Raw genomic sequence first — 15,262 nt, 5'->3', positions numbered from 1 at the left:
CTAATCAGAAAATGGTTCACATCTGGAAGAAAAGAGGTTATTGTGCCCCTCTACTCATCACTCATCAGACTCATCATAGAGTACAACATCCCATTTGGGATGTATCTTACAAGACACCTGCAACAGCTGGAAAGACCACAGAAGTACCTCACCAAGAGGATTACTGGTCTCAAACAGATGCCCTATGCAGCCTGACTGAAGAAACTCCAGCTGTACTCAGTTGCATACCGCTTACTCAGAGGTGATCTCTGTCTGACATGAAAGGCCATGTTCAACTCAGAATTGATGGACATGCTCCAGCTAAAAAAAAAAAAACAAATCCCCTAGAGCCACACAGTCTAGAGATCTAAACCTCACCACAATGATAAATAGGACATGCTGGAGGGATAGATTCCTGTCCCAGAGACTCCCCATGCTTTGGAACAGGATTCCAATCTACATTTGGCTGAGCCCCTCACTAATACTCTTCAAGAGCAACCTTGACGAGTGGATGGGAAACAGAAAATTTACCCCGAGGATCACTGCAGGGCTCTGCTGGACAGAGGCACAGGGAACTAATGGCTCTGCTGGACACAGGCACAGGGAACTAATCTAAGGGGGTGGCAAAAGCCAACACATTCTGGCTAGGCTTATAAATGCCCTCGGGCAGATAGCCTAGTGCTTACCTATGAACCTGTGAACCTATTAACCATATGATTAAAACAGTTAATAAAAAACTTGGCTCTCTATACAAGATTAAACCCTTCCAAACTCCCCTAGCTAGGACTGTTATTGCCCACACACACCTACTCTCTACCCTCCTCTGTCTCCCCCCTTACTCACAAACTTGAGGAAAATGACTTGAACAAACTTACTAGCTGCTATAATCACATTGCTAGATTTGCCACTGATTCAGCCTATAAATCCACCACTGTATTAACCTTAATCTTCTAGGGTGGCTTGATCTACCTAATCTACTAAAGGTCAACCAACTAGCTATTGCCCATAAGATTCTCTACCAGTCCGAATACACGCCTGTTCTTAAAAGCCTTATCACCCCCTACCAGAACTTCAAAACACTCTGATCCTCTAAAAAAATGTTAGTTCACACGCTTAAAACTAACAACACAGCTGGGGATGCTCTGTTTGCCAGCTCTGTAGGCAAAACATGGAACTTACTCCCTGCTGACCTAACATCAGAACCCTCTTCATCCCAATTCAAGAAAAATCTTATACTATACTTTAAAACACGGTGGATATGTCCTTGCTTTACCCCCGATTAACTTTTATTCCCTCAACTATGTGCCTAATCAGGACTTCCTCCCTCTAAGTGCCTCTAAGTGACCATATCCTAGTTATTTGGTTTATAACTTAATTACTCTGTATTAACTGGTGTGATTGTGTTATGTTATGATCATTTTAATGAATGTAATTCCATTTGGAAATTATAAAAAATCCTGCTTTATATGTATCTATTAAATAGTATTTTGTAGTATGTATGCTGTAAGAAGTTTGGAGCTTTTCTCCCCGGGCCTCCTCTGAAAATGGACATGCATTCAGTCGGACTATCCCAGTCAACAAATGTAAAATAAAATAAAAATAATATAAAATAAAAATAAATAAATAAATTATATCCCAGGGACATATATTCTTTGGTACCTCTTTCTTTCCCATTACACCTCCAGTATTTGCTGTCTACCTGAGATAAATTTCTTTGGTGTCTGCTTGAGGTATAAAAGTATCTATGCAAACACTTCCAGGCACAAATTCTAAATCTTACAGATTTATTGCATATTTGGGAGACACACATATGTCCTCCCATTATTTCCTTATGAATTGCATATCTAAGCTCCCTTCCAATAACCTCTTCTGATTGATCCCTATAATTAACAAGCAATATATTATATGCCCTACTAATTATCCCTTTTTAACAGCAGCTTATGTTCTAAATTCAATTAAAAACTCAGCCAGTGTGGGTCTTATGGATTGCACTATCCCTTTTTCTTTGATATCAACTCCAGATATTAAAGGCAATCTCTACCCTGCAATCCAAACATTTTCTTGGCCACTCCTGATTCTATTACCTTTGCCTCTTTATTTATTGATTCTCAAGACATGAGGTCCTTTGTCAGTTTCCTACAGTACATTCCTGCCCTCTCTTGCCTATCCTCTGTACTCTTAATTGTAGTCAGCCTTATTGGCGGTCTCTCCTTTCTCCATTTACATAGGTTCATAGGTTCATACTTGGCTATCTGCCCTAGGGCATTTATAAGCCTAGCCAGAGTGTGTTTGGCTTTCGCCACCCATTTTAAATTAATTTTGCTATGCGTTTTTTGAGGTTAGTATACTGTGCCTCTGTCTAACAGTGACACAGAAGTGATACCCGGGGTAAACCTACGATCTCCCATCCACTCATCAAGATTCCTCTTGAAGAGTCAATGAGGGACTCTGCCTAACCTGGACTGGGATTTTATTCCAGAGTGAAGGGAGCCTCTGGGTTATGAATCTGTCCCTCCAGCATGTCCTATTTATTTCAGTGCTGAGGTTCAAGTCTCTCGAGCGTAGCTTGATGGGATTTGGATTTTCTGAGGTGCAGCATGTCCATTAATTCCGGGTTGGACATGGCTTCATATGTCAGGCACAGATCGCCTCTGAGCAGGTGGTATGCCAGTGAGTAAAGCTGGAGTTTCTTTAACCGGGCAGCTTATGGCATGTGTTTGAGCCCTTTGATCCTCTTGGTGAGGTACTTTTGGGGTCTTTCCAGTTGCTGCAGGTGTCTGGTAAGGTACATCCCAAAAGGGGCATTGTATTCAATTATGGGCCTGATGAGGGATGAGTAAAGAGGCATGATGACCTCCCCTGATCTCGATGTGAATCCCTTATTAGTATACTTTTTACTTTATGAATATAATATTCTATTTGACTGTTGTTATTCTCCTTAGGAATCTGCATCCAAAATTCCAGTTTTTCCTTTGTTCTTAAATTACCAGCCTGCTTCATCATCATCCCTTTACTCTTTGAATTGCAGCTTTCTAAGTATGTTATACATAAGAACCCTAACATTATAGCTCTAAAATATTACTTCACATCAGGGGGTCTATATTATAAGTTCGAAGTCTGAAAACGTCAAATCTCATATGGTCGACTTCATATGAGCGAAGTTTTCAAACATCGAACTTAAAATGTAAACAAACTAAAAACAAAAAAAAAAAAACTACCTGATTGCTCTATGCAGTGGGGGCAAGACCCCCTGCATCCGCCACACCCCCACTACTTAAATATACCAACTCCAAGACTGCACTACATTGAAGTGAAGGGAAAAATTCCCTACAGCGATCTCCATTAAAACGTTCGATGTTTGAAAACTTTGCTCATATGATGTTGCTCATATGAGATTTGAAGTTTTCAGACTTATAGTATAACCCCCAAATCAGGTAATCCTAAACTTGCTTGTTCTTTTGTGAGGATTGACTTATCCCTACTTGACTCTTTGCCCTTTTCCCTTCCCAAACAAAATCTTTCAACTATTTTTTAATTACTATCCACAACTTCCCCTCTGGTTGATAAATGCATTCCTGATCTGTGTAGGAAACTAAGGGATCTACAAAATGTTTACTGCTTGTATCTTTTGCTATCCATATCCATATGCAAGCACTTCCAATTTCTCAGTTTTTATATTATCTTTTGTTTAATTTCTTCCCACATATCCCTAGCTGCTATGACAGAATCCTTTTTAATCCATACTCCTAAATACTACATTTTGTCATATCTTCATAAATATAAGCATTGCCAAACCAATTAATGTGTGCTACATATTTTACAGCCACAGCCTTTGTTTTATCTTCATTCATTTTATATCCTGAAAAAAAAGCAGAACTGCCTCAGAATGTTCCACAACACTGAGATGTCAGGTTCTGGTTCTATCAGGTACAAAATAACATCTTCTGCAAATAAATCCAACTTTTCTTGAACACCATTCAAATTATATCCTTGAATTCATGAGTCCCTTATTTTCTTTGCAAATAATTACAAATATAATGCAAATAACAGAGGGAAAGAGGACACCCCTGCCTGGTCCTCTGTTCAGACAGGAATCCTTCCACTTTGATGTTTGCCTCCAATCTCGCATATATCCTTCTGCTTGACCATATTACTGTATTAAGAAATGCAAATGCTTCCATTGCCCTACTCATAAAATCATAGATTACTACACGGAATGCTTTGTCTGTGTCAAGACTCTCCAATAACAGTGGCAATTTCTTACATTCTGCTTCCGTCTGGATCATCATTGTTCTAGCGTTTGCCTCCTCCAAAAACAACACACTATTCTATATATATCAATTTTAAGATTATATTTGCCATTTTAGCCATTATAGACATAAACACTTTATAATCATGGTTTAAAACTGAATGGGCCGTATGAAGCTGGATCAGATGGGTCTTTTCTGTCTTTAGGTATTACATCCACCACAGCTGTTTTCCAGGATGTTTGCGTCTTACCTCCCTTTAAAATACTGTTAAACAAAACCTTCTGTTTTTTTATTAGTCATCCCTCTTAGGTTTTAAACTTCCACCAGTATGCCATTTATTCCTGGAAACTTTCTTGCAGATTGGTTATACATCACCATTTTTCAACCCCTGGGATTGTTGATCTCGCATACCTGTTGACCATGTGTTTTTGCATTGACAACACAGATCTTGATGCTTGGGAGCTTCAATAAATAAAAGCTCCCCCTCTCACACACACACACACACACACACACACATATATATATATATATATATATATATATATATATATATATATATATATATACAAATATGTATATATATATATATGTATATATTCTGTTCAGAAGCTCGAAATACTGAAATCTCGAATTTCAGTATTTCGAGCTCAAGAAGCCAAATCCACATAATAGCAAAAGTTTAAAAGCACGGAATTCAAATCCTCGAATACCGGAGGTTTTGAATTTCGCACTTCTAAAGTTCCGCTATGGTTATGTATTCAGGTAAGTGTGTGTGTGTGTGTGTGTGTGTGTGTGTGTGTGTGTGTGTGTGTGTGTGTGTGTGTGTGTGTGTGTGTGTGTGTGTGTTAAGGGGTTTGGGTAGGGGCTGTGGTGTGAGTCAGTGTGTTTTGTTGCTGTGATGTATGTGTGTGTTAAGGGGTTTGGGTAGGGGCTGTGGTGTGAGTCAGTGTGTTTTGTTGCTGTGATGTGTGTGTGTGTGTGTGTGTGTGTGTGTGTGTGTGTGTGTGTGTGTGTGTGTGTGTGTGTGTGTGTGTGTGTGTGTGTGTGTGTGTGTGTGTGTGTTAAAGGGTTTGGGTAGGGGCTGTGTGTGTGTCAGTGTGTTTGTGTTGCTGTGATGTGTGTGTGTGTGTGTGTGTGTGTGTGTGTGTGTGTGTGTGTGTGTGTGTGTGTATGTTAAGGGGTTTGGGTAGGGGCTGTGGTGTGTGTCAGTGTGTTTTGTTGCTGTGATGTGTGTGTGCGAAGAGAATGTAGCTTGTGTGGTGGTGTTTTGTGTGTGTTTGTATGTAGTGCAACCTCGGAGTGAGAATATTTAAGTAGGGGTGTGGGCACAGTCCCCCACATGGTGGGTGCAGGGGTGCTTGCCCCCCTGCTTTTCGTGTAGTAGAGTGATTGTGTGTGTTTGTGTGGTGGATAGTGTGCATGTGTGTGTGTGTGTGTGTGTGTGTGTGTGTGTGTGTGTGTGTGTGTCTGTGGTAAAACCGCGAAATTCAAAACTTCCGGTATTCGAGGTTTGAATTTTGTGGTTTGTAGTTTTCATTGTTTTGTGGATTCCACTTCTTGGGCTCGAGATACTGAAATTTGAGATTTCAGTATTTCAAGCTTCTGAATATATAGCATGACTGCAAATTTGGTACATATATCACAAAGTGGTATAGGCAGCTTGTTCCTCTGCAAAAGCAAAAAAAACACACTTTTCTCCATGATTTAAAATGTTTTGGGGAGTTCATGGTGCTTTTTTGTTTCTTTCTTTTTTATGCATTCAGTATTATGTACATTTGGACATCTGAGTTTGCTGATCTGCCATTTGTTACTTTTGTAGTCAGCTTCTCCTGATATAATCACACACACACACACACACACACACACACACACACACACACACACACACACACACACACACACATTCACATAGTATTTAGTCTTGTACTTGACATAAAAAATATTAAACAAAAAAATAAACATGCAAAAACGTGCAGTTTTTATTTATGCAAGTCAGATTTATATACTATTTTATATTTTCCTTATTTTGAAACTGAGCTGTGACTTAAAGAAGGACCTTCATGGCTTAGTACTCTAACCTTAAAATACATAAATATAAACTGCTCCTGAGCTCAGCACCTTTCTGCTCAGATTTAGATGTTTTTAGTCTCGGCCTTCTGCCTCTAGCTCTTTTTTCCCTCCTTTCATCTCTTGCAAAGACGGCAGTGTTTCTCCTCTCTGGCATGTCATCCTTCTAGCTCGTCTGGGGTTTATGTCTTTGTCTTTCTACTTCTTAAAGAAAGGAACATTGCAAAGCAAAAGAATGCCTTCCCTTTCCCGAACCTTATCTGTCTCTGTCAGTCTCTCAGTCTCTTTCTCTCTCTATTTGATTTTTTCTCACCCTTTCGTCTTCTAGGAGCTAACACTTCAACTTTCAAGTTCAACTTTACATGAATATTGTTTCCCAAGACTGCCGTTACAATCATTTTAGTTTTTAAGCGGATTCATTTGCGTGTGAAAATTAAACCAGATGCATATCATTAATCTATGTCTCTTAGTCAAAGGTTTGCCCTGCCAGGCACAGTCTCCAGAAAAACAGTATAAGAGTTGGTCCACAGACTTACAGTGTACAGAGATCTCCTGTGGTTCCACTGCAAACAAATGCTGCAGCTATCTTGAGTTTCTGTCTTCCACCTGCTGTCACTTCAGCACAGGTGTATTGTGAGGAATCAGTCAGCCTGATGTCTTCTAACTCGCAGAATAATCAATAACTTAAGTTCTCACACGCTGCTGATTTAACATACCATCCTCTGTCTGAGATTCCTACATCAAAATCTTTTTTTTTTATTGCAACAATATCATCCGTGTCCTACGTATCAACTGTATATTTCCAAAAGACAAAATGTAATGCTGCTACTTGACCAGACAAGTATGTTCTTAAAATGTGGTGAGTGAAATCAAACTTTCTGAAGTTCCCCAATGTTTTTATTATGGACTATTTGTCTGTCTGTGTGACAGACAGCAGCACAAAACATATTTGATCAGATGTCCCTTCCCCCGTAAAACAGTTGTGCAGTGAGTGAACTACAACAGTCGGATATGTAGTATAACATTAACGACTCTGATGTAAGCAGCTCTTGCAGGCCTCAGTCACAACTTCCCCCAAACCTTCTTACTGTACCGTAAGATCTCAAAGCATAAATATGTAAACAACAGGTAAACAAGGTGCTAACACTCCCAGTGTTTGCCTGTTTATTTGTGTATCTGTTTCCAATTTTATGTACTACTGTTTGTGTTTATGTATGTATGTTTGTATTTATCTATGTTTGTATGTTTGTTTGTGTGTTACACAGACAATTAGGCTGGAGCAATGACATTTTTCAGCCATACATGTGGCTACAAGACAATAAACAGTTAATGTTAAAAATGTGTACAATACTATTAATGAAAATAGAGATAATTCACCCAACGTAAAACAAAATAGTGACAATATTGTACATCAAAATATGAATAATGAATGAAAATACACATATTTTAAACAAGATTAAACTAAATGAAACAAAAACAATTCAAGCGATGCAAACAATTTCTATAGAATTGCGTTGGAGACTAAAAAATGAAATTGACAAGAGTTCTTCTGGTATGTATAACAATATGAAATCAAAGGTAAAATGCAGTAGCTAAAAAAGGAAAAAATATTATCTAAGTACAGTCATAACAGCACATGAGAAAAAGGAAGAACAGTGTAAGTAAGGAGCCAGAGCAGAGTAGGCTAAGTGTAATTTGTCATATATTTAGGGTGGAAAAATGAGGAATTAAGAATGAAAAACTTCAGTATGTGGATACATTTAAAGAAGTCAGTCATGGCAAAATGTATTTATTTTATTTTACATTTGTTAACCAGGAAATTCCAACTGGACCAGGTCCATTTACAGCGGAGGCCCGGGGAGAAAAGCTCCGAAACAGTGTTACAAAAAAAAAAAAAAAAAAAAAAAAAAGAGAAAAGCAACTTATACAGTGTTATACAAAGGTCATTTAAAGGTCATTTAAATAATACAACATGGAGTTAGACATTTTGCCAAACAAACACTGAAAATATATAAAATAAATTGGAAAAAGACATTTTCCAGAAGAAACATTTAATGTGCAGGTGTATAATGATTGTGACAAAAAGAGGGGGAATCGCCCGCTATGAGAAGTAACAACTAATCGCCAGAGTTATTGGCGGGTTTAATACTGTAGAGGGTTAAAGTGAGTCGCTTGGAAGTTGGAAAAAGAAGGGGGGAGATGGAAGAGTAAAGGTTAAGTGATACAAGGACATAACCAAGTGTTTAGTACATGTGATTTGAGGGAGTTTTTGAATTGTGGGGTGGTAGAGGCAGTGGTCAGAGAATGGGGGAGGGATTCCAGTTTTTAGCAATGGTGTGGGAAAAAGAGTGCTTTGCCTGCAGTATTGTTTGCCCTGGAGATGCAGAGGAGAGATTTGTCACTAGATCAGAGATGCCGATTTGCAGTGTAATGGGTAAGAAGATTGGATATAGATGGGTTTTTTCAGGGTACTTAAGGATGTTATATGCAGTAACTAGCTTAAGTAGCTGTGGTAACTCTAGCCATTTTAGTTCTTTTACTGCAACACAGTGATGTGTTCTGTAACTGGAGTTTGTAGCAAACTTGGCTATCTTATTGTAACAGGATTCTAGCTTGTTTAGGTCAGTTTTTCTAATATGGGTGAAAATAGGTACTGCGTACAGTAGTGTGGACAGAAGGTGAATCTGGGCAAGGGTGACTCTTGCTTGGTGTGAGAGAAAGTTTTTGTGCCTATATAGTGCACCCATTTTTTTGTGAACCAATTTGATGGTTTGTGAGATGTGGATATCAAAGTGAAGATTGTTGTCAATTTCAATACCAAGAAGTTTGGTGTGGTCAGAAGGGGAGATGGTAGTGCCGGTTTTAGAGGTGATGGAAAAGGAGAGGCGAGCTTTTGATTTGTTAGGAGAAAATAGTAGTTTTGTCTTATTGGGATTTAGGATTAGTTGGATACCTGAGATCCATTTTTCTAACAGAGTTAAAGGTTTCCTTGGTAAGTTGCTGTAGAATAGTGGGAGATGAGGCAGTGCAGATCAGGGTTGAATCATCTGCGTATTGAATAAGTGTGCCATGCTGGGTAGAGCTATTCAGGTTGTTTGTGAAAATAGAAAAGAGAAGTGGGCCCAGTATAGAGCCTTGTGGGACTCCTATGGTAGTTGGAAGTTGGGGGGATAGTGCTCCTTGCCATTGGACAGATTGTAGCTTCTGAACCAGGCTATGGTAGATGGGGTGAAAGATAGTGAGGATAGAGAATCTAGCAGAATGGAGTGAGAGACCATGTCAAATGTCTTTGAGAGGTCCAAGAAAATGGCTGATGTATATTTGTTGTAGTTCCTGTGAAGGTTAACTAGATTAGTAAATGAAAGAAGAGCAGTGGTTGTGCTGTGATGTGGGCGGAAGCCATGTTGTGTGGTAGAGAAGAGCTGATGTGTGTTCAGGAAATTCATGACTTGCAAATGGATGCATTTCTGTAAAATTTTTGATAGGCGGCATAAGATGGCAATGGGTCGGTAGGTTGAGAAGTCATAGGAGTTACCCCCTTTATGAAGAGGAATAATATAAGATATTTTCCAGTGTTTGGGAATACTGGATTCCAGTATGGCGTGGTTGATTAGGGTGGAGATGGGGTAAGATAGAGAGTCAGAGGCCAAGGTAGCAGATAAGTTATTGGCTGCAAGGGTGGTGGGTTCAAGTTTTAGAAGGAGTTTCTTAATTGCAGAGGAGGGGACAGTAAAGGACGGAGTTTTTTCTGGTTGATTGGTTTGGGTATGAGATGCACTATGATTGTTTAGCTGGCTGGATAGAGCCAGGATGGGTTTTGTGAAGTGATGGTTAAACTGAGTGTTTGCATGCTAGTAGCTCTTGACAAAATCACTCACTGCCACTTACTCTCAGGAGCCTGATCTTCTTTTTCCACATAGCTCCTCCAATAAATGACCCAATGAAAGAATATAGCCCTGCTGAAACTAAACTCTATCCCTAAAACTTGAACCCAGTTTCCAATCTGAGCCCTCACTGCCTTACTCCAGAACAGCACTCCCATCCTTAAAGCTGAAATGCCCGATCACTCCATAAACTGAAAACACCTACCCCATCCTTAAAGCTAAAGTGTTCAATCACTCCATAAACTGAAACCACCAACCTCATCCCTAAACCAGAATTCCACAGTCACTCTCTAATCCTAAAATTCCACTCGCTCTCCGTGGCTGTTTACTTGTACTCATATTTAAGTTCAAGCATGTGAATCAGTCTACACTTGCCATGAGATACCCCCTTGCTTTCAGGTAGTGATCCCCTGGTAAACTCTCTAAAATGAGTCTACTTATTAGAGAATTTCCTATAATTTATAAATGTTTTCAGTTCTGTTGACTTTTTGACTTAGCTCATTGACTTTACTTTAAATGTGGGATAGTTTGTTTCATTCTTAATATTGTCTGGTAGGTCATTTCATTAAGCAGGGACAATCTTCATGAAACTTTCCTCACTAATTTCACAAACTGAGGCCTTTGAAGCACTAAAGATTATTTAATGTTACTTTTCAAGTCTCAGGGAGAGTTTGTAATGCACAGTGTGTGTCTCAAAGAACTGTTGCCCCCTGTTACCCAGTAGATTGAAAGTTAAGGATAATATTTATTCATTTATTAATTCATTTTATTTATTGTAGAATCTGATGCTTAAAAGCTAAGCATTTACAATAAAAGAACACAAAAGTAAACTTCAGCAATGTGCTAAAATAATTGAATATTAAATAGTATATAAAGAAAACTTACAATAAACAAAAACTTGGGAATAAAAATTTATATAAACCCAAACAAAAATGAAACCTCAAAGCTGTCCAAAACAAAGACTCAGCCTTGAATCTCCAAATCTGGGATAGTAGCTGAGTCTAGAGGTCAGGGGAGCAAAAAAAAAAAAAAAGTTCTACCTGAGCTTTCAGGACAAGCATGTGGAATAACTGGTAGCCCCACAACAAATTATCTGATATGCCTTACTGGGAGTAGAGTCTCAACAGCTGCTATAGGTAGGCTGGACTCAGGTCATGTAGGGACACGGGGTGTGCATGTAGGGCCAGGGGGTGTGCATGTAGGGCCAGGGGGTGTGCATGTAGGGCCAGGGGGTGTGCATGTAGGGCCAGGGGGTGTGCATTAAGATTTTAGGTGCACAATAATTTGCAATACATAGGCGGCAGAGACTCTGCAAGATGGGTGAAATATGACTAAATTTTAACCACAAACATTCACACCAGCCTAGCTACTGAGTTCTGCAGTTAGTGGAAGGACAGAAGATCACTGTCTGAAAGTTTTAGGTACAGAACATTAAAGCAATTTACGTGGGACAACAGCACTGCATTTACCGCCATCAATAAATGTGACTTCAGCAGAGTACTTAAACCAGGCTATGTTCCTTTGATGGAGTTAGGACAGCTTGATGGTTACCTATACTTGTTACTGAAGTGCGAGCCTGTCATCAAGAAGAACACTTAGATTGAAGACAGGTGGAACAATTTCCAGATGGTTGTCTCTATGGATCACTAACGGTAACAGCGGTTGCAGACTAGACAGAAAAACATGCTCAAGCAAAGCCTCGGGCTTGGCGGGGTTTAGTTTCAACTGAATCCCAAGTAGTCTTTTACTGAGCTAAAATCTGGCACAGATCCAAGAGAGAATGACAGGCAGAAATGAATATCATCAGCATTTGCTTATAATGATGTCCCTAAAGAATAACATGCATCCAGTGAATAATATGAGAGCCAGTACTGAGCCCTGCAGAACTCCACACTCCAAGGATTCTAATCCAAACACCTGGGTAATTTAAACCAGACACCTAGAGAATTTAAGCAAAACACCTGGGGAATTTAAACCAGATACCTGGGAAATTTAAACCAGACACCTGGGGAATTTAAACCAGATACCCAAGTGAAGATAAAAAAAAAGGAGGTCTTTAATGCAGAACACCTTTAGTTCCACATTAAACACAAGTAGTTCCATGTTTGACGATTTTTGATTGGCTCATATGCCAGTATACGAGCCAACCAAAAAAAAATCACAAAATGGAGCTACTTCTGTTCAATGCAGAATATCAGGCAGTTCCGCATTCAACAGAAGTAGCTCCATTTTGCTATGTTTTGATTGCCTCGTATACCGACATATGGGCCAATCAAAAACAGCAAACTGGAGGTTGTTTCTCCAGGATTTTATCCAGCAGTGCGGGACTCAGGATCGGGCTGCTGATTCCAGGACAGTCCTCCTCAAAATAGGGACATCTGGTAAACCTGATCTGACCATAAAATGATCTATTTGGTATTAAAACTAACCTAGAATCCCCATCAAACTCCAAACCTGTTAAGAACTTTGCTAAGGCCAGTAACCTCAACCTATTAAACTTCCAAGCCCCTCCAAACCTGGATGACACTGAGGCCTACTCTGTGATCTATACAAAAGCCCTGTACAACTACATTCATAGCTACATAGAGGAGGCAGTACCTGTCCAAGTCAAACTTATGGTTACTGGTAAATATAAACCACCCTGGTGGAGCTCTAACATAAATAGGCTATTCAACAAAAGGAAAAACAAATCCTCTCCAGAGACAAGAAGGAACAGACAAAACAGTGCAAAAAGACACTTGCCAGTCTAAACAAACAAATTAGAGAGCTGGTCAAATCTGCCAAAGCAAACTACTATGCAAAGATCGCCTCCCAGGTGAAAGGTAACTAAAAGGCTTTTTTTAAATTATGTTCATAACCTCAGTGGAAATGCTCATAAATGTGCAGAGTTAATCATGAACAGCAACACTTACACCCAGCCTGAAACTATAGCAGATGTGCTGGTTAATAAGTGCAGTTCACCCCCCCACCAAAAAAAAAATTCATACCACATGCAAAGAAATAACTGCAACCATCACCCATTGGTCATTATGAGGTAACAGGTTCTTACTGCACTCACCAAAGCCAAACACCCAGCCTCAATGGGTCTTGATAACATTCCAGGATGCTCCTTAAATAGCTTAAAACAGAATGTATCAGGGTCACGAGAAACCTTCTTTAACCACAGCCTGCAGATGGGCTTTGTCCCAGAGGAATGGAGGACTGCAACATTCATCCCCCTGCACAAGGGGGACCCATCAACTGATTCAGGAAACTACAGACCCATAAGCTTGACCAGTCTTATCTGCAAGGCCATGTGGAGACTTATAATAATGTAGGAAATCTCCAAACACTGGAACAGACCCAATCTGTCTTTGTCAAAGGGAGGTCTTGCCTGCTTAGTCTGGTGGACTTTTTCAAGAAAGTCACCAGAGCCATGGATGAGGGTAAAATGGTACACCCCATTTATCTAGCCCTGGTCAAAGCTTACAACACAATCCCCCACTCAGGGATCATAGATAAACTTACTGCCTTAGGCGTAAACCCCTACATTGTCAGGTGGATAGAAAACTGTCTCACTGACAGGACACATGTTGTCAGGATAGGCAAATCCACCTCTGATAAGAAACCTTTTACTAGTAGTGTCCCACAGGATTCAGTCTTGGGTCTGACTGGTATATACTTCTTGAAGTGATGGCCAGTGTTGGGAGCCTCTGGACCACCCAGTTCACTGATGACTGTAAACTAGGAACAATCATCAGATCCCCAAATTATGTTGACATCTTACAAACTGGCCTAAAATGACTAATGACTGGTGCCAAAATCATGGTCTGAGCCTAATGCTAAAAAAGTGTAATCCTACCCTTTAGTAAATCAGATATGATAAATGAGATATCCCTGCAAATTATAATATTGACAGAACACCCCTAAAAGTAAACCCTGTGGTGAGGGACCTAGGAAGACAGATAGTAACCTAAACTTTGAACACCGGGTAGCTAAGGTAGTGAGAAAGTCTTTTTGTGTGGCTCATCTTATAAGTAAAGGCATGGCATCAAGGTCAAAGGAGGTCAAAATGCCATTGTACCTGTCCCTCATCAGGCCCATAATCAAATACAGTGTTCTCTTCTGCATGTGACTAACTAGGCACTCACACCAATTGGAGTAGCCCCAGAGGATTCTCACTAAAAAAACAGAAAACATAAAACATATGTCTTCTGTGGACTGACCGAAGCCCCTATCTCTTTGTTCCATCTCATGTCATTTATTGAGACGTGACTTACACCTGACCTAAAGGGTTACGCTTTCCTTGCACCTCAACCTTGTTTGTGACTGTAACAGAACTTGCTGGAGAGATGCATTCATATCCCAAAGGCTACTTTGTCTATGGAATACATTTCACGTCTTCATAAAGCCCGTCCCTCACTCTCTTCAAAAAGAATTTGGATGAATGGATGAAGAAGTGTAAATTCACTCCCAGGGTGCTGCCCATGTCCCTTATGGACAAAAGTATTTTGCAAAATTACTTTCTGACACCTAAAGGTCCAGTACCAAGATGCGACCCAATCCCATATCTGGGTAATTAAGATATAATGTTGTCATATCCTGGGTAGTATTGGCTAAGCTTGTAAAAGTACTTTCTCCATTAACCTAGTAATTAACTATGAACCTGTGAACATATGTTTATAGTGGAAAGGTACAGGAAATAAAAAGAAGAAACATTGCAAGCAACACAAAAATAAAGAAGTGTAGTTAGTGAGTGTTGCATCTCCTGCCATTCCCCAATCTGACACAAGAAGTGTAGTTAGTGAGTGTTGCATCTCCTGCCATTCCCCAATCGGACACAAGAAGTGTAGTTAGTGAGTGTTGCATCTCCTGCCATTCCCCAATCTGACACAAGAAGTGTAGTTAGTGAGTGTTGCATCTCCTGCCATTCCCCAATCTGACACAAGAAGTGTAGTTAGTGAGTGTTGCATCTCCTGCTATTCCCCAATCTGACACAAGAAGTGTAGTTAGTGAGTGTTGCATCTCCTGCCATTCACCAATCTGACACAAGAAGTGTAGTTAGTGAGTGTTGCATCTCCTGCCATTCCCCAATCGGACACA

General features: G+C 39.8%; 1 protein-coding gene across 6 annotated transcripts in view; it reads right to left on the bottom strand.

Annotated features, from left to right (window-relative positions):
* Positions 1 to 15,262, bottom strand: part of ADGRB2 (adhesion G protein-coupled receptor B2) — a 5,411,420-nt gene that overhangs the window by 2,922,140 nt on the left and 2,474,018 nt on the right. The gene's annotated exons all lie outside the window — the stretch shown is intronic.

This window comes from Protopterus annectens, chromosome 1.part1 (assembly GCF_019279795.1).
Source record: "Protopterus annectens isolate FY-2018-M chromosome 1.part1, PAN1.0, whole genome shotgun sequence".
Classification (NCBI taxonomy): Eukaryota; Metazoa; Chordata; order Ceratodontiformes; family Protopteridae; genus Protopterus; species Protopterus annectens.
This window is presented reverse-complemented; position numbering and strand designations above follow the sequence as displayed.